Consider the following 20,125-nt stretch of genomic DNA (forward strand, 5'->3'; position numbering starts at 1 on the left):
CCTGATTGTTTTATTTTGTGATAGTGTTTTAAAAACCAAAAAACACAAAGCTTCTCTTGTTTTCATCAGTAAAGAAACTGGCCCCTCCAGACTGCATTCAACGTTACCTTAAGCGTGTGTGCCATTAAAATTACAACTGGAGGAGATTTACAAATTGGTTCCAGAATGGAACCTGGCAGAGCCATGTGCCTACATTTTACCAAAGAATCCAAAATGTCCAGTTTCTTCTTTAAAGAATAAAAACATGACTCTAGCTGTGTGACAGGTATTTAAAACCCAGAGAGTTAAATTTCTAGTAGAAGATCGCTGAATGGAACATTTCACTGCATTGGCTGTTTGATACGTCCCATAAGTAGAAAAGAGGTGCCTTAAAATAGAAAGTCTTCAGAATCAGTGCCCATTTCTTCTGCAGGCTCTGTGAGGTACCCAGAGCTACATTATTCATCAGTCATTGCTCTCTATGTATCAAACCCTCACTAAGTGCAGTGATTATAACTAAGCAATTTACTTTCATTACTGCGTTTAAGCCTTGATGAGCTAGTCCTAGGATTGTCTTCATTTTACAGATGAGAACACTGAGGCAGAGTGGTTAATCTGTTCAAGGTCCCACAGCTATAAATGGCAGAGATTTGAAACCAAGTAGTCTAACTCCTTAGTTATTATTGGTAACCATTCCATCATATAGGATAAATTACTTATATGTAGTAATTACTGAGGCCAATCTATTTAAGAAGACTAATTTTTATCTTTTCCATCTTTCTCATTTTTGATCTCAGGAGGAGGAAACTACTCACATTTAATTACTTTAATAAGCTACTGAAAGCATTCTACTTTCATTTACATTTTCATGTCACCTCTTTGTTTTCTTGGAATGGGTAAGCTTTGTTCCTTGGCAAGAAAGCATGCAAAATTGTATCCCAGCTATGCCCAACTGACAAGGAGGATTGCTGGTTGATTTCAGCACACTGATGCTTCACTTATGCAATAAACCGAAGGATCCAGAGCAAAAGAGAGGATCCTGTTAACTGCGTGTTCCAGCATCTCTGTACTAAACCCCACATTTTCGTTCTTAGCTAAGCTTCTTAGCTATCACTCAGAATCAATCTCAGACATGTTTCTAACAAGCTTTGTTATCACTCTCTCAACCCAAATCAGAGGGGAAGAAAAAAAAAATGAGGCCAAGGCAATCTTGCTTAGAATTTGACATTTTGACAGACATAAACCAGGAAAAAGAAGTGTAGTCTTGGGATATTTAAGGTAAGAACAAACAACGTTATGTTCAGTTTATGTACTCTTTTCAGTAAAGTGGGAAAGTGAAATCACTTCTGCAAAATTTAAGTGCAATTACTTAAAAGGATAATTTTTATTTTTTTTGTAATTTACCTAAACAGAATTTTTCCTGTCCTTCAGCAATAGTGTCTACATGAAACAATAATGTATTTCTTGCGATTTTAAATTCTGACGTTGTAACTTTGTATTTAATCAATAGAACATGGAGAATTACTTCAGATCTTGAGAAGTCAAGAGGTTTTGGAAATAATGAGTGTTCAAATTCCTTGCAGTAACTCAATAGGTAATTAAAAATCTTCTATAGACTGTATATCTATGCATATATATATAGGCAGTTTCCTATCTTTCATATACAAACAACAGAATTGTAATTTTTTAGTAAAAGTGGTAGATGTACATTTATTGCTTCACAACCATTTAGAAAAACAAAATGCATATATACGTAAACAGAGAACTAAAACCCCCACAAAACACTATCTAGGGTCTCCTTTTTCCTCAGTAATTCTGTGCTGTTACTGACCTCCTTTGTGACCAAAGAAAACTATGCTTGAGAGGGTCACCTAGAGTCAGGGCTGCAGGTGTGCCACGTTCTGAGTTCAATGTCTGACTCCCCCACCCCCCGTCCCCCCCCAGCTGTGTCCTAAGTCACTATCTCCCCACAGGGATGACAGAGGAACGTTTACAAGGATCCAAATTTAACCTAGAAGGCAAGGGGCACATATCAGCCCTTGCAGAGAAAAAAAGAATACATGGAGAAAAACAAACCCTGCTAAAATCTGTCGTCACACCACTTTATGTTGTTCACAACTATTACATTGCTAGTGCAAGCCATCAGCTTTTAAGATCAAAGCTAAGATGTTAAAAGTAAACATTTCAAAAAAAGCTATTATTTATCATGCAAAAGTATGCAGGTCATACAGTGATAGTTTCTCTCCACAAATAAACGTCTAAGAGTTTTCACATGGACTAAAACTATTATTTTTCATCAATCTTATATTTTTTTAGTGTACCAACAAAAGTTAAAAGCTTTACCACATTCTTCTGTGGGACAAGAACAAACACTAACATTTAATTTCCTAAAACAAGATACATTTTTTATTATTTATTTACTATTATTTGTTTGTTAAATTTATTATTAAATTTTTTAATTACCTTTTTACTTTAGTCATCCTTAGCAATTCAACCCCCTTTGAAAGTCATCTTTGGACTACAAAAGAATCATTAGCAAAATTTTACTGTTAGTGAACAATTTCTGAATGTTTCCACAAATATTAGAAGGTGATGGAAAATTTGGAAATGATACCACTTAACATGTGATTTCTATACAGGTATTGTGGAATGCCCCTATCCAGGCCTCTAAATTGTCACTAAAGTCAGCTGTGACTTCAAACTCAAGATTAATGTACTATATTCAGTTCTATAAAATTTATTAGATTTTATGATGATCCTTAAAGACTTGTGATTGCCAAAAACAGAACCGCTGCATGATCATTTTAGCGAATGTCCAAGCTCCACGTGGTCCCATGCGATCAGGTAACAGCTCTTCTCCTTAATAGATGTGATTGTATCGCGAAAAGCGTAGTGGGAAAGGCAGCCATTACCCAGCTCCTCACCCCTCATGCGGCATGTTGATGAGAGACAGGTGGATGTCACCCACATATCAAGACTTTTAAACAACTTTAACAGACGCACAAACTGCAGTGCTAGGCGGTCCTCCACAAGATTTCAAGTCACAATAGAGTGTTGACTCACTTACGAGTTATCCTGGGCTATGGAAGAATCTCACCTTCCCCCAAGAATGTGATTTGAAGGGAAACACCCAAGAGGGGTGAAAATGAGGCGAGTGGGAGGAGAACTACTAACCAGAACCCTTGGGATCTTAATGCACCTGAAGCATGTCATTTAATTATATTAGAGAACTTTTGAGAAGTTTCCTCAAGTCTAGCTGTGGAATCATATTCTTAAAAAGACACACAGAACCAGCCATCTTAGACCTCTGTCCAGGGAGATTTCCTCAACTATGTCTGATTGTGTGGTCCTCTATTTGTGTCCCTTACTGAGGCCTTTGCTTCAGTTCTCCAGTGGTTATTTCAAAAGGCCAAAGTATCTCAGAGAACCTAGTCTGTCTGAGCATTAGAATCAGTAACTTTTAATAAAAGAAGTCATTGAGGGGCAGTGCAGAAATGACTCCTCCCCATCAGAATTGAGTTAATCCTGGGGAATGAGGACGCTTTAGAATTTACTTGGCTCCAGAGGACGATACTGGTTTTAAACTTCTGGCCATCAGGATTTAAAATACGTAATGAAATAACTAATTTTTGGAAAAAAGTAATTATGTGTAAGAATAATGATATAAATTCCGTAAGCATGTGTGTGTGAGGGTGTATGGGTGTTGAGGGCTCTGCGTTTGGAAAAAGCTCTTTGTTATCTAAACATGTTGTAAAATCACAACAGGTTTGAATGGATTCGTGCATGGGTGGTGCAAATGGCTTCAGTGTGGGATGACACCAGGTCTGTGTCTCCAGATATCCCTGGATTTCTGCCTGGTCCTCTTAGGGGCTCAAAACACATTTGCCAAATAAATAGATGCTGGCTACAGAACTGGTGTTCTGCTTTCACTGGGAAATTAAGCTTGTAGAATAGAACTCATGATAGACCCCAAACGAATTTTTTGCTCATGGCATTCAAGTCATTGGCGGTTGTAGTGCTAATCTTCCCAGTCTTCACGTACTGGAAATCCATGATGTCTTAGCTTCCACTTTCCACCATTTAATAACAAAGAATTGCATTGGTTCTTAATCTCAGTCAGATTATTTTTCCCTCAGAGAAGATTAAAATATGCCCTCTAAAAACAGTAGAACACCAATTTGGTGACAGCCTCAGTGGGACACCATGTGTATCAAGAGGAGGAGGTACAAGAAGGCTCTTCTCCAATAGAAAGTTCCCGTCTCTATGTGAGCGGTCACTGTATGACTGTATCATGTTACTGTACAAAGAAGAAACGCCCATGAAGGCACACAGGTCAAATGAGGAATTTATAAGTCGCTTTGCCTTATAAGTTGTCACAAATGCTGGCCAGATGTCACTTTTTTCATGTCCTTGCCTATATCTAACCATTCAGCAACCTCCTACTGTTAATCATCTCTGAACAACACATCCTTAAATATAGAGAAAGCAAACATTTGCTGTCTCAGATAGCATTCCTGACAACATAGACACCTTTGAAAATGTGGAAGGAAATTTGCACCTGATTTAAACCTGATGGTATCCTGCCCACGAGGATTCTTTAGAACATAGGGAAGGAAATAAAAATCAGAAGAATTCTCAAAGTAGATTAGCTTTAGGCCACTGGTTCTTAAACATTAACGGCATATTAATTGCTTGAGAATGCATTTTGGAAAAGCGGATCTGTCTGAGCATTAGAATCAGTTATAGTTAGTTTAAAAAAAAAGAGCTTTTAAAGAGACTGGGGAAACGTACCCTCCCCACAAAAACTGAGTAATCCTTGGGGCGAGATGGTGCTCAGCCCTCAGCAATTCAGGAAAATCCAGTTATCTGCATTTTTTATAAGCTCCCTTTTTCATCCTAATGCCAGCGGAACACCTCTTGAGAGACAATGATTTAGGAACTATGAAAGCTCATTTTTCCCATGGCTAATTTATATCACATCACCTTTTGTAAAGAAGAGTCTAATATCCACAGTTCAGTGAGAGGATTTTTAAAGTCTTTAAAGTTTCAGTTTGCTTTCACAATGCCTCCAAATTCTTCCAAGTACATAATATAATCCTAATCAATCAATGAAATTCATTTCAAGTCCCGTGAAGACCAGCAGACATCAAACTCCCAGCAGATTTATTTTTCTCCTTCCTACTTCTGCTTCCCTGCCTGTTAGCTCCCAAATAAAGCCATCTGTGGTGATTTCACAGAGGTTCTGGCTTCCCTGGAGACTCACATCCCCCAAACCCAAAAGAGGCTTCTGCTACAAATCTAGCAGAAAGAGCCAGATGGCAGTTGTCGTCGTACAAGTGCTGGCTGTCACCACCAGGCAAATGCACAGAATTCAAGTAGCCAGTCTTCAAGACATTACCACAGACCCTGAGCGCCACCAGTGTGAGCTGGAACAGGAAGAGAGCTCCCAGGATGCTGAGAGCTAGCATTACTTATTCACATAATTTATAGTCACTTACTGTCACCACAAACCAACAACAAAGGGGGAGAAAAGAAAAAAACAATCTATTGGTGTCTTTTTACTGTTTTTCACAACCTCTTGAATAACCCCTGGCATATCCTTTTTAGGTTTTTAATCTCCGTTTATTAACACATACACAGATACGGTGTAATGTTTAATATATACCTTCTAGTTCCTGAAGTTTTAATGTAATTCCTGCAACATTAGAGTGGCTCAAAATGGAAGCAACACAGGATCGCTGTTTCTGTTCTGGTTAATTTTAGCTGGCGGTGAAACAACCCAATGTGCTAATGTTTGCTGACAACATTATAAGAATGCTTTGGCAAAGCACATTGGTTTTCTGCACTTATATTTCTTCAGCTCTTCAGTTTAACAAGAATGGGCAGATTTCTGCAAGCCAAGGAGAGAGGCCTCAGAAGAAACCAAACCTGCTGACAACTTGATCTTTGACTTCTAGCCTACAGAAGTGTGACAAATAAATTTCAGTTGTTTGTGCCACCAAAAAAAAAAAAAAAAAAATGCAGATACTGATTCTCTTATCTTTACTGCTTGTGCTAAAGACTTGTTCTTGAATAAGAGACTTTAAATCGATTGGCAAACTCTTAAATCCCTTACGTTCCAAGCTGAACAGGTGGTTCAATTACCCAGAAAAAGAAGAGAAAGCCTACAGCACTCTGAAGGTCTTCAATAACTGACAAGCTCCACAGCAGAATCATTTAGAAATCAACAGCCATGCAGGCATATTCTCTATCATTGTTCTGAAGAAGGAAAAAATACAGATGTAGAGGGATAAAGCAGACTGGGAAGAAGCTGAGTTTTGGATCCCGGTTGATATGGCTTTATTGATTTCCTGGGGCATAGTGGGAGCTTAGGACCTCACATCCCAGCGGCTGGTGCCCATACTTGCTGAAGGACGTCCCTGAAATTAGACTTCATAGATTCACCTATCTATAAATTCACATATCTATATTTGTCTTGACATTTTTAACATGGAGGGAAAAGCATTTAGAGCTCACGGGGATTTATTTAGAAGCATACTTAATAAGTGTGTCATAAGTTCTACCAGATTAATACATTAATTTGCACAGCAGTCACCAAACATGCCACTATGTCCTGCCAGAATTTAAAAAATACCTTTTATGCAAATCTCAGAGACTGAACATAAATGTAAAAATAAGTTGCTACCATTCATTGAAATTCAGTTCATCTGGACAATCACATTCATACACACACACACACACACACACATAAACTTCTTAAAACTCCATTTCCCTTTCTCTCTTTAAATGTCTAGAAAAGACCAGCTAAAGGCAGTAATGAGAAAATGCCCATTTCATAGCTCAGCTGTTTTTATTAATGGGGAAATAGAGCAAGTGGGTGGTAGTGGGATCTTGCCGTCAATGGCTAAACCAATCAAGAGCATCAACTCTGGTCTCAAGTGTAGTTTCCGTGCCCGGCAAACAGCAGCACAGAGGGGCACTAGGGAAGGAGGTAGGGCGCCAATGTTTTCATGGGTTTTTTGTTGTTGTTGTTACATCCCTGTTGCCAAGGAAACTGTCTCCTTTGTGTGGCATATTCAGAGAGGCACTTGAGTTAGACTCCAACTCAAAGAGTGAGAGCTCCTTGAATTGTGTCATTTTGAACAATGGGAAATTAAAAAGATAAAAGTGCTTGACAGAAGGTGGAAAAATATCCTGAAATTTCTATGGAGTCAGCCCTGTTTGGGGAGACAGGCAGCAAAGCCGATAACAGTTTATTATGAAATAATTGTTGGATGTGGAAGTTAAAGGAGCTAGATAAGTAAAAGATTTGAAAGCTTTAGTTCCATCACAATATGTGCTTTTTATTGGAGAGGAAACCAGGAAGACAAGGACGGCATTGGGAAATGTTTCCTGTTGGAATCGCCGTTCCTCCACAAGCTGTTGAAGGGTGATTGGGGCTCAGTGGTCCTGGATGACTGAGGTGATGCCCTAGGTCTCCTGACCCTTCAAGTTTGGGAGCAGGGTGATTAATTATTGCTATTAAAATTGTGTCACACCCTATGACAAATTGAATTTTTTCATTTTCCATTTGTTTGCTGCCAGTATGCAAAAATACCGTATATTGTATATTGATTCCTGTAGATTGTCCTTATATTCTGCAATATTGTTAAATTCACTTATTAGTTCTAATAGTTGTTTTGTAGGCTGTTTGAATACTTAGGTAAACGTGCATGTCATCTGCAAATACAGTTTTACTTCTTAAAAAAATAGTATCACAGAAATATTGGAAGAACCAGTATACATGCAAGTGTAAAATAATGAAGGGTTTTGAATCAATTAAAATGCCATCTTAATAAGAAAGTGGCATGGCCTATGATTATAATATACATATGTGTCTATAACATGCATAGACATAAGCTCAAACTCAGAAAAAGAAGAGGCAAAATAAAAACATTATTATGTTGGCATGGAGTTTTTGTGTCTTTTTAAAAAATCTTTGTCTTTGGGGTTGGCTCCGTGGCCGAGTGGTTAAGTTCGCGTGCTCAGCTGCAGGCGGCCCAGTGTTTCGTTGGTTCGAATCCTGGGCGCGGACATGGCACTGCTCATCGCACCACGCTGAGGCAGCGTCTTACATGCCACAACTAGAAGGACCCACAACGAAGAATATACAACTATGTACCGGGGTGCTTTGGGGAGAAAAAGGAAAAAATAAAATCTTAAAAAAAAAAAAAAAATCTTGGGGCTGGCCCCGTGGCTGAGTGGTTAAGTTCGTGCGCTCCGCTGCAGGCGGCCCAGTGTTTCGTTGGTTCGAATCCTGGGCGCGGACATGGCACTGCTCATCAGACCACGCTGAGGCAGCGTCCCACATGCCACAACTGGAAGGACCCACAACGAAGAATATACAACTATGTACCGGGGGGCTTTGGGGAGAAAAAGGAAAACAAAAAATAAAATCTTTAAAAAAAAAAAAAAAAATCTTTTTCTTTACTATAATCCGTGTTGTTTACACAATTTATAAAAAATCACTTACACAAAATAAGACAAAAATTACTATTAGGACAGCCTTCCCTTTCTCCTAATTCTTGCCACAGTTTTAGGCTAGTCAGGATCTTTTCTCTCTAATTTATCTTTTATCCTTGGATGGTTCTCTTTGACTCACCTCCCCAGTAAAAGGTGAGCCTTTCCTACCAGTTAGATCTCATCAGTCTCAACTGGGAAATCATGATTCTCAAGATTCCCTGAGAAGCACCTCAAGCCCTCTGACCTCCGTGATGTAGTACCACACACCCTGGTTAACACCGTCCATGCATCGATGAGTACTTAGAGTGATATTTGTTTATAAAGTGTTTTCCTTGGGAAAAATGAATGAAAATCCATTTGGAACTAAGCTTGAAAGATTCTACTGCATATTCTTATAAGACCATGAAATGTGTACTCCACTGCAGTATCCTGCATTCTGCAAAGTGTGTTTTTGGCTCTATTCTGGACCCTCTTTCTGCCATTTATTTTTATTCTTGAAACAGTTATGACCCACAATGGCTCATAAAAAGTGCAATGGTGCTGGACCTACTGCAAAAATAAAAACAAAAAACAACAGAGTAAGAGCATCTGGGAGAAGGTTAAAACTGCAATTTTAATGAGTCTCCAGGTGCCTTCAAGGAAACGGTGTGGGAATCAGGGAGAAGGTGTCAGCAGGCAATTAGAGATTGGTGGGAGTCCTTGAAGGGTATCAAAATCATCACGGCAGCCAGGAAGGATGGGCTGACAACTGTGAGCAGCACCTGGATGAAACCACAGAGGGAGGCCTGTCTTGGCTTCAGGGACTTGAACAAGAGCATAAGTGTGAAGGCTATTGCATGTTGCTAGCATGCTCTTCCCATGAACAGATGTGCAAAAATGCCTGTGCCATGGAATCTTGCTCTAACAACTGAATCAATTAGTGACCCTACTTGTAAGCACACAACCCCATGGGCTCTAAGGAGGGTATGTGAGTCACTGTGTTTCTTTTAGAATTATTCTAACTCTACCAGGCACACACGGCCCCGTAGCCTTCCTGGGGTATAGTCATTGTCACTTGGCTCCAGAACTATAACGTTCACATGCCACTCATTTGGACAGAAGGGCCAGCGGCATTTCAGAGCTGGAGGGGTTATTAAAATTTTGCTGTTATGCTGTTGGTCTGGGCGAGGGGCCGACTAGGCTGTAGTGAGTAAAGTGAATCCACGCTGATTGGTTTTGCTGAATTTATATTTGTGTCCCTGGAGAAAGCGGCTACACATGAAGACAGTGGAAAGAAGAAAGAATTTTAAAGAGTAGTGTACTTCAGGCCTGCTTTCTTCTGAGGCAGTGTCTTTTAAATTTAGTGATGTGCACACTGTTTTCTTTTGTGTTTTTTTAAGATTGGCACCTGAGCTAACATCTGTTGCCCATCTTCTTTTTGTTTTTGTTTTCTTCTCCCCAAAGCCCCCCAGCACCTAGTTGTAGATTCTAGTTGTGAGTGCCTCTGGTTGTGCTATGTGGGGCGCTGCCTCAGCATGGCCTGACCAGCAGTGCCATGTCCACGCTCAGGATCCGAACCGGAGAAAACCTGGGCCGCCCAAGCGGAGTGCTGCAAACTTAACAGCCCCGCCATGGGGCTGGCCCCTGCACACTGTTTTCTATTCAAAGCTGGAACACCATCGACATTTTTAAACAATAGTGAACCCCTTAGAAATGGCAAATTTAAACACCATCCAAAAGCCTAACAATTTTTTATGGGTACCACTGCATCTTTAAATTTGAGAAGCAAGATAAAAATAACATTATTCAAGATGCTCTTCACTTTTTGATTGTTAGAAATTTCTAAGTAGAAACCTCAAACGCTGAGGGCTAACTTTATGCTGGCTGGAGGGACATCGAGGTGAACAAAAGATAGTGTGGTTCTCTTCATGCTCCATGTCCAGAAGGTGGGAAAATCCAGCACCTTCTTCTTAATCATTTGAATGTTAGATCATGAATGTCTCTTGAAGGAGGAAATGTCTTATTTCTTCATGGAGAGGAGCGTGCAGAATGGAAAGAAATGAGATGGATAAGTTAAAATAAAGGAGAAAATGCAAACATGGTACGAAAAAGCACCAAGAACCCAGAGTTTGGGGTAAAAATCTTGTTTAATATAAGGGGAAAGAAAAAGGAAAAAAAAAAAGAGAGAGAGAGAGGTCCTGAGAACTTGTGTAGAGTCAAAAGTTAAAGAAAAAAATAAAATAAGAAAACAGATTTGAGGAGAATGGGGAGGAAATGGACAACCCAAGAAATTAAAAAAAAATACGTGCTTCCAGAGAAAAATGGGAGTGAAAAATGGAGTAATTTATAGATCTAGGTGACAGCTGACAGCAGAAATTTTTAGCAACAGATTAAAGATAATAAAAGGAGGAGAAAACACAAAGGGAGGGTCAAGACTGCATATGGCGCAAAACCTCCTAACTTCTCTTAATTTAGTTCAGTTACATCATCAGGGAAATCTGACAGCTTGGAAGAAGTATTTTGTTTTTTTAGCTTTTTTGAATGTATTCGGACAGATTCTTTCTTAGGAAAACTGCAAGGAAACTCAGAGTTTTCAAAAAACATAATTTATATGCCTTTCTTGCCACCTTTCTTTTTCTTACCATCTCTAATCCAGCTCCTTCTTTCTATTTTTAACTAGCAATGCTTTCCACTTTCTGTTGCATAATACAAAGAAAACAGATAATGCTATGATCGGTCTTGCTTCCTATCTTTACAGAAACACACAAATCCTAACCATAGCAGTAGTGCCTAACTGCATCACAAATGAATATGGAAACACCAAAAGATATATAAAATGCAAAGTGCTAAAGAAACTATTACAAACATGTTGATTAAATCCCTTTTATTATAACCTCCTAGGGGACAGAGGGAACCCGGCCATCTATTTGTTTTGGGAACCTGTAAAATTTTCAGTACTAAAAATAGCATGATTCTTATTATTGCTCCTAATAAGGCTAACTTTTCTCATAATCCCAGCTTAATAATTCCCATTCCCTTTTCTGTAAATTGAATAATTAGATCAATTAATGAAACACATGAACATTTCCATAGAAACCTTTCCCAGACTAATATTTTCAGAACAGCATGTTCCATAAGGATTTATCCCCGTGATTTCCACCGATGTTAACAGAAATCAGAAAGCTGAATCCTCATGTAACTCTGAGAATTTACCCCCTCTGCTTTTAGTAACAGGATAATGCAGCCACCCAAAGTATGAATCAGCTTCTTTAGAGCTGTCAACTCTAACAATTTTTGCACTGCTTCTATGAGAGATTTTGGTTATACATTTTTTTCTCAGATTAAAAAAAAAGTATAGATTAATAAGGTTGAAAATGTTAGAATGTTTGGAAATTATATGTAGGATAATTAAATAAGTAAACATTTTTTAAAAATCATCAAATTTGGGGAAGGTAATTTAAGATGAAAGGAGGAAATCCCACAATCTATAAATCAATGTATCTTGCTGGTCACACTGATATTCCAAATTCTTTCTATATCTCTGATGCTCCCTCTCCCCATCTCCAGCCAACCCCCGGGGGAAAAAAAGTCAAAGTGAGAAATATCATAAGAACAAAGAAAGAGGAAAAGGTTTTTCTAAGATAAAACCCCTCTCAATTACATTGACTCTGACTGCTTAATAAGTCAAGCTAAAAATACAGGATTCACTGTCAACTTTACTCCGCTGCTCTGGTTAAATAAATTTATAGATCCCATTAAGGTACATTTTGCCCCATCCCAAATGTGTTTCAGAGCAATATTAAAGAGGCAATAATCTTCTTTCCTACTAGGAGCTGTTAATATAAACGATGTGTTATTACAACAGGAATATTATTCCTAAGAGGAAAAAAATCTAAACACATTGCTGTTTATTGAATTTCTATGCAGACCTATCAGGAAAGAAACTGTAGCTTTTTGCCTATTTTCAAATATACGTGTGTCATAGATAATTATATCCTTGCCAGAGATGCCACCAAGTCTATTCCATTGCTATACATTCAGAAGGAAACGACAATGATTGAAGGAAAGAGCGGCCACGCACAAAGGGTGATACGAGTAGATGCTCAGGGCCTGGTTATTTCCTGCCATCTGAACACTTTCAAAACTAGGCATTTGAAATGAGTTTCAATGGGAGCGTTATTACTTTAAATTTATAGAAATCCCCAAATTGCTAAGCATATGAAAAGCCAAACATACAGTACCCCTGAAAGTGGCCCAAAGGGTCTATGACATATTCCTTGAGTGTTTGAATGTTCAAAATGTGTATATTTCCTTATTGATGTGGATTGTTTCGTTAGGCTGTCTTTATTCTTGATTTCATAACATGTAACTACAGTTTTGCTCTTATTGATATTTGAATGAGATGGCTGAAGAGTTTCTATTTAACCTTTTAAATCTTCACACATTCTCTCTTTTCTTCTGTCTCTCTCTCTCACACACACATACTCCCTGTATAAGTTACTTGAAAATAGGTGAATACATTATTCATTCTTTCAACACTTATGGATATCTGCTATATAGTATAATCATGCTATATTCATTTTCTATCTCAAAATTTAGATTTGTAAACAGTAACAAATTAATTATAAATAATTACTAGCTATAAATGATAATATTATCTATGCTGACTATGAAGTATTAGATTTGTGCCTAAAATGCAAATAATGTCAAATCAAAGAGTGAATTTGGGTAGACTCTTTCCCTTTGCAATAGCTTATCTATAGTCTGGCCATGGTTAAAAACGTACTATCTATTACAGTTCTCTCAAGATGGTACCCCAGCACCATGAGCACCACCTGGGAACGTGCTGGAAATACGGACTCTCAGGACTTGCCCCAGAACTACTGCATATAAATATGCATATGAACAAGATGCTGAGAGGTATATATACACATTAAAGTTTGAGGGGTCCTGGACACAGTAACCTTCCCCCAAACAGCCACAATATGTGACAAGTAGGCAGGGCATTTGCAAGCTCTTGGTAGGAATCTTCAGAGGCCTGGAGGTGATTTGTGTGTGGAAGGGGCTAGAGGCAGTTGAATTACTCTATCTAAATGTATAGAAGGTATTTTGGATTTTTATCCCAGAGAGGAGCAGTAACTCTAATGACCTATTATACAGTTTGTATTTATGACAGGCTGACTCCCTCCAACTCTACAATTCTTCACTGCAGAACTGCCTACACACCAAAGGTTTTCTGCCTATGTAGAATGGAGGCTTGAATCAATGTAATCTACATCCTAAAGGTCAGCATGTCCCTGACAGATTCCTGGATTATACTGTTATCCTGTCATCAGTTAGCAAAACAAAATAGGATCTGCATTCTCTGACCTGGCTTCCTCTCTCTCACCAGTCTTCCGTATGCTTTTATTAACATATATTTTAAATAAATTGCAATCTTCCCTATCTGCATCCATCATTCTTCTCTTGGATTAACTAACTGGAGGCCTGTTGCAAGGCTTGTCTCCAACCTCTCTGTCAGAGCAGGGAAAGATGATACTCAGAGAGGCAGGGAAGCTCAACCGCTCTCTGATGAATGGGGAGAGTGATAACATATCTCCAAGTTATCTGGATGTTATTTTCACTCTTGTTTGCGGCTCTCCTGACAACCCACGTGTGTTAGGCAGTACTGAGTTTACCTAGTCAAGGGCAAAATCTCACAAGTCAGGCTTTGTTAGCCTGAGTCAGTCTGCTGAGTTCCTGAAACCTGCATTCCTTACTACATCTGTAAACGGTGAAGCAGTAGAAGCACCCTTTCTGGCTCTGACGAGAGAGACTCCTCATTGGGCAGAAGGTTGACCTTCTTCACTTTCCTCACTTAGCAAAACTGAGTGTTTAAACTCCATTTCTATTTCTACTAATCATATCTCACAATGGCGGTTGAGCAGCATTTAAGAGAAAGTCCAAGCGAAGTTTATCTTAAATATAAGTGAAAAGAGTAACTAAAGAAGCTCAGAAACTTCCGAAGACCTCCACCACTGTCTCCTCCAAGAGATTCCAAGTCTACTATGCAAGGCAGGTTAGAGCATCATTTACTCAACACAGAGACCAGAGAGGAACAGAGCAGAAATCAATTAAATAGGCTTAAAGAAGCCCCATTAAAGCTGTATGGGCTTTTGCAATCCAATGCATTTTTAAGATTTCCTTTTCATGGTTTCCTTCCGAACTATAATTTGAAAAGTAAAACATTTTCATGGAAAATACTCTATGAAACTGGTTTCTACCAAAATGAATTATTTAGCAGATGGATGGGAGTGAGGGAGGGTGGGAGAGGAAAAGGATTTTAAAAAGCAGAAGTGAGAGGTATGTCTACAGTTTTCAGAATCCACACCAAATGATTTACTGCAGTTAGAACCCAATCTAATTTGAGGTTCACTCATTTTGTGTTTTTCCCCATTCGTGCTCTGCTTTGCAGCCATCTTATCTTTCTTTTGTTCTGTTTTTGTGACATTCAAGAATACAGAATCTTCTGGTCTATTAGGAAAGCAGAACTGTTGGACTGTCTATTGTAAACAGTTATCTACATTATTTTTCTGCCTAAATAAAGTGATATTACTGGCACCAAGCAATAGGGTTGAAAGCCTGGCAAGTGAGAGATGTAGGCAGCAGCTTATAGGAACAGCTTAGCCAAACCCCACTGATCAGAGAGCCTTTACCTTCCAGACTATTTCTATGGAATGTTTTTAGCTTTTTGGGGAAATGAAACATTTCTTATTTATTTGGGAAAGAAACCAAATGATAACATGCCCTGAATAACTTCAAAGTCTCCCTTCCATTCTTGGATTTCAGGCCTGCTAGGGGCACTCTTTGCCTTGAGGACTTTCGGAAGTTGTATAGTTGGAGTCGTGAATATCCACCTCTCAGTTGCTGACAAATAGAAAATCAGCAAAAATCCAGAAGATCTGAACAACAAAATAAACTATCAGGGTTTAATTGTCATATATAAAACGCTCCACCCAACAACAGCAGAATACTCAGTTTTTTCAAGTGCTTATGGAACATTCACCAAGACAGATCATATCCTGGGCCATAAAAACAACCTCAATAATTGTACAAGGGTTGAAGTTATACAGAGTACGTTCTCTGACTATAACAGAATCAGTCTAGAATCAATAACAAAAATACAACAGGAAAATCTCCAAAGACTTAGGCATGAAACAACACACTTCTAAATTATCCATAGATCAAAAAGGAAGTATCAAAGAAAATAAAAAATACATGCAAATGAGTGAAATGAAAACATAGCATATAAAAATATGTAAGACACAGGGCTGAGAAGGAAACTCATAGCACTAAAAGCTTACATCAGAAAAGAGAAAAAGTCTCAAATCAATAATCTGCCTTCTTTCCTCAAGAAACTACAAAAAGTAGAGCAAAATGAATCTAAATTGAACAGAAGGAAGGAAATAATAAAGGTTAGAGCAGAAATCAATGAAATTGAAACAGTAAAACAATAGAGACGATCAATGACACAAAGAGCTAGTTCTTAGAAAAGATCAATAAAATTGATAAATCTAGCAAGACTGACAAAAACAAAAAGAGAGATTTTAAAAATCACCAATATCAAGAATGAAATAGGATATCACAACATACCTGCAGCCATTAAAAGAATAATAAAAGAATACAACTAACTTTACATTCGTAAATTCAAGAACTTAGAAGAAATGGGCCAATTCCTCAATCACCACAAACTACCAAAACTCAGCAAAGATGAAATATGTAATCTGAATAATCCTATAACCATAATGACTTGAGTTCATAATTAAAAAGGTCCCGAATGGTCTTCAAATAAAAAGTAATGCTTCTGAAAATCGCCAGGCCTAGATGGTTTCACTGGAGAACTCTATCAAACATTTAAAGAAGATTTAGCACCAATTTTACACAATTTCTTCCAAAAAATAGAAAAGGAGAGAAACTTCCTAATTCATTTTATGAAACCAATATTATTCTGATACCCAAACCAGGATTTATTCAATGCCAAATGCCCATTTATAAAAGTGCATAGGACTTTACAAGCTCACTCTTGTTGCTTTTAGGACATGTCCAAAATTTTGGAGAGCCAAGAATTATGCTTTTTAAGTCAAAGTGAAAAGGGAATTTGGAGTTGGAGACATGATCTAAGGGGAATTCTTTTTTGTGTGTGGAATCACATCTTTCCAACATGTGATTTGTGCATAAATGTCTCAGCAGCTCTCTGCCGTTTGTCATTGAACAGCTCTGCAAAGTCCACCATGGAACAACTTGGTGGGCTGGGAAACGAAACACCAGTTCCCGGTGTGTTCTGCTCTTAAGCCAGCCTGTGTACTTGAATAATTAAATCAGCGTTATCTGCCTCTGTACCATGGGCATGCTGGTTTCATCCCAACATGCTAGTTTCTATGTGATCATTCATGCCAGTAAATAAAGGCAAAACTAGGAACTGTGTTTATGTTGTTACAATAAAGTGGTCAACTCACAGGCTTAAAATCATTCAAGCCTCGGTGCTCCTCCCAATTGGATCAACGTTGGGACCCAGAGTAACTTATTTCACCTCTCTGAGCATCTGTAAAACAAGGGTGCTAATAACTAATATTTCCCTTGTAAATTCATGGTGGGGATTAAACAACGCGATGTTTGTAAATACTTAGTATAGTTACTAGCCCAAAGGAGACCCTGAACTGAGGGTGGACATAATTAGCCATGTGTCACATAATGACATTTCGGTCAGTGATGGGCAACATATACGACAGAGAGCCCAAAAGATTATTACCATATATGCTAGCGGTGTGGTGGGCTATACCATCCAGGTTTGTGTAAGTACACTCTATGATGTTTGAACAATGACAAAATCACCTAACGATGCATTTCTTAGAATGCATCCACATCATTAAGTAACACATGACTGTATTGCTAACATTTTTGTGGCCTTAAAGATGTTATTAATCAAGAGTAAAACAATAGCAACATAGGTATTAACTAAAAGCGCTATGATAATTGACCACTAAAATAAACCTAAACATTAAGGTGTGAAAGGTTTATTCATCCACACTTCCTTTCAATATTTGACCACTGAGAAAAATCTGTTTTCAAGTAACACACTCGCACTTTCAAGTCTTTCAAAGCCAGAATGATTTGAAAACTTTAGTCTTTTTGGCTAAAACCTGATAACAGCCTTTCTATGCAGTCTTGGGTTATCAACAATTGCCTCATATAGAAAATTGTCTTCTCCACTGTTGGGGGTACCTGATAATGTCAAATTGACAATAAACAATTTTTTCCATCAAAGGTTTTTATTTTCCTTATATAAGTAGCCAAAAAATCCAAATATCACTGTGAAAATCTATCATTTAATTTCTCCAAAATTTCCTAACGTTAATGCCCTTTATTTATAATCACCACCAGCATAGTTTCTTCTTCCACATGCTTAGCACCTTTATCACCCACTGGTAGGGTAAAGACTGCAAAATCACCAGGAAGAAGCCCTTACATCCCCCTGCTGGGCTTCAGCGTAACTCAAGTATCCTACTTAATCAATGGGAGAATATCCAATTCAGTTTATAAAAATTTACTGTATACAGTTTTAAGGCCTAGGAAAGATATAGTCACTCACAGAGATTTCAATTCTGCCAAGAATGTAGGAGAAGGAAGAGACATTTTTCATTGCAATTAAATAAAAATTAAGAACAGTGCCAAGAAGCAAATTGGGATTAAAATCTCCATTTGGCTATAACCGACATAATTTTGCCCCACTCTAATGCTTAATCATGTGATAGGTGAGTTTACTATGATACAATCTGGTGTCAGCACCAGATGAAGATGAGAGAGGGTCAATCCAGGATGCAAGAACGCTGGAGACAGGAGGAAGAGTGAGTCAGGGCATCACTGTGGGATGGTGCGATGCCAACCGTGGTCCACAGGTCAATTTAAAGATAGAGAGGGCCTATCTTCCAGCTCCTCCAGGAAATATGGCCTTTATAATTATCCAAAGAGACTCTTTCTTCTATGAGATAGTTCATCGACATAGAGTTGCTCCCCCGAATAAGTGCGCCATGTCCCTTTGGGAAGTCTGTTAGTGTCACTAAGCTCAGCAAAAGGCCTCCCAGCTATAGGACCTGGAGCCTCCACACATTGTCACAGAGCCATGGCATGAGCCGGGTTCCCTGGATTTTATTAGCAGAGGTGACTCTCAGTGAGGTGAGGGGACACCATCTGCCTTCCCAAACACTCAGTAAATTCAGCACTGCAGTGGAAACTGCTTGGGATTTTAGGCATGACATCAGGTGTGGCGGCCACAAAAACTAGGAGCTCAAAGGGCTCAGTCTGCATGTGTATACTGATGTTGTCACCTCCAGGGAAGACACTGTTCATGTATCCTTTCCCTTTGCTCGTCTCCCCACCCGCAACAGACCCCATGAGCTGCCACTCACTTCCTTGACACCTGAAGTGCTAGCTTCTGTTTTGAACATGATGCTGATTTAGAATGCATTCTTTAATGACAGTGTCATTATCTCACCTTGGGGGTGGCATTTCCATGGTGACGTGGGAGCATGGGACAAGTCAGAGCCACCAGGTTGCCATGAATTGTAGTAGGGGCCAGTTAGATCTTTCCGAGATGGGGAGGGGCTTTTTGCATCTCTAAAATCTCCTATGATGTTTTAAAAAGAGTAAAAAATGTCTCAAGTATTTTCCCTTGTGTTGCCATTCATGAGTGAAGTTAGCGGAAAAGAGTCAGTGGGAAGCCTCAGGCTTGTTCTAAATCTAATTCTGTTGCCCAGTTAACATATTCATCCAACTTCCTCAGCCAGACTTTACAGGTTTAGTGGGTCCCAGCATGTTTGTAACTGCATTCCTGTATATGAGCTCCGTGCTCTAACATAAAATTGAAATATCTCTTTAGAAAACTGTCAAACAACAGCACTAAATTTTTTAAAAAGTCATTCTAATTGGACATCAGCATCTTTCTCCTTCTAAAGGCATTGGTAACCAAAAGGAAAACTTTGCTATAGCCTCTGGACCAATAGCTAGGAGGTTATAAATTAACTCTTTGATAAACATTAGCAGAAGGAAATAAGACAGTTCAGGATGCGAAAAACACATTGCTATAGTATATATCTAAATTGGCGGCAGTTACCATGAAATGATAAAGATAATAACATTTTCCAACAATCAGAGAAAATATTGCCAAATGCTTTTCTTAAAATAACTAATAACTTGAAACTCTTTTGTGTTCTTACTATCGTAAAAGTATAAAAATTCAGAGGTCAAAACATACTCTTCCCCAAATTAATATAATATTGCAACAAGACAAAGTCTCGTTGGCTGCTACACATTTCTCTAATTCTTCTCCCACAGACTTTAAACAGGCCATGAGATGAACTAAAGAACGTACAGCTATCCACAAGACAAGAAATTTAATTATTTCTCCAATCTGAAGAAATGATAGCAGTGTCTCACTAGTATTCTTAGGGTGTCCACTATTAATATTGATTCTTGGCAAGGATTGCACTTTTTGTCATAGCCTATAAAAATTGTACATCTCCTGTGTATATTACACACATACCTCTGTCCATATCATATTTGCATATACATCTATTCAGTGCAGAAATCAGACAGGTGACAGAGCAGGCATTTATGAGCAGCGGTGGGG

At 38.5% G+C, this 20,125-nt stretch overlaps 1 protein-coding gene across 3 annotated transcripts in view; it reads right to left on the minus strand.

The window, feature by feature from the left end:
- The window catches only part of ARPP21 (cAMP regulated phosphoprotein 21), a 151,633-nt gene that overhangs the window by 28,289 nt on the left and 103,219 nt on the right, over positions 1-20,125 (minus strand). The window lies entirely within an intron of this gene.

This window comes from Equus quagga, chromosome 1 (genome assembly GCF_021613505.1).
Source record: "Equus quagga isolate Etosha38 chromosome 1, UCLA_HA_Equagga_1.0, whole genome shotgun sequence".
Classification (NCBI taxonomy): Eukaryota; Metazoa; Chordata; class Mammalia; order Perissodactyla; family Equidae; genus Equus; species Equus quagga.